General features: G+C 55.7%; 1 pseudogene; it reads left to right on the top strand.

Moving 5' to 3' along the window:
• The first annotated feature begins 223 nt into the window (after positions 1 to 223).
• Positions 224 to 342, top strand: LOC131031680 (5S ribosomal RNA; annotated as a pseudogene).
• Positions 343 to 830: the final 488 nt, after the last annotated feature.

Here is an 830-nt window from a genome sequence, read left to right as displayed (position 1 = left end):
GAGTCAGGTGTGCACACGATGCCCCATCCAGGTGCATGCACGTAGGCCAGGCCGGGTGCACACCCAACGCCCTGGCGAGGTGCGCGCACCTGGGCAGGGTTCACACTTGGTGAACGGGGCGCGCTTGGCGAGGGAGGGTGTGCACCTCGATGGGGTGGGTGGTCGGGGTGGATTCGCACGTGGGTCATGGTTTGCTAAGTATGCACTGCGACAAGCTCATAACGGGTACGATCATACCAGCGTTAGTGCTTCGGATTTCATTAGAACTCCGCAGTTAAGCGTGCTTGGGACGAAGTAGTACTGGGATGGGTGACCTCCCGAGAAGTCCCGGTGTTGCACCCTTTTTTAGTTTTTTGTCGGGCATCGCAATGCTATTTGAATTAATCTTTTGCCTATTTGCATTCTCGTCAGGGCCGGGCCGGGGTGCGGTGCCCGCACCACTGCACGCGCAGGGGCGACACCGAGCGCGCACCCAAGGCACCCTTGTAATCGAACAAAACCCGCCCGCATCCCAAAGTTGACCAAGGATAGAGATGTGGGAACCAAGCAGTGTGCTCCTCAAGACTTGGAGTGAGGAAAACATGAGTGCAGGTCGGAGAGGTATGATAGGGAGCTTTGGTTCACATGCACCTAGGAAGAATATCTCGTACGGAGCCCTTTACCCTCGGTCTCAAAGCCAAACCTACTCACGAATGTCAAATCTGTGCAAAATGCATTGTGTGCACGACCACCTCAATTGTAAGGCCACTCAGAGACATCCATTTCCTAGGCATATGCCCCCTACACACTTGGAGTGGCGCACCCCGCACAGAACAATTTTCTGTTGCCCG

Source organism: Cryptomeria japonica, chromosome 2 (assembly GCF_030272615.1).
Source record: "Cryptomeria japonica chromosome 2, Sugi_1.0, whole genome shotgun sequence".
Classification (NCBI taxonomy): domain Eukaryota; kingdom Viridiplantae; phylum Streptophyta; class Pinopsida; order Cupressales; family Cupressaceae; genus Cryptomeria; species Cryptomeria japonica.
The sequence above is the reverse complement of the archived record's forward strand: the minus strand, read 5'-3'. Positions and strand labels throughout refer to the sequence as shown.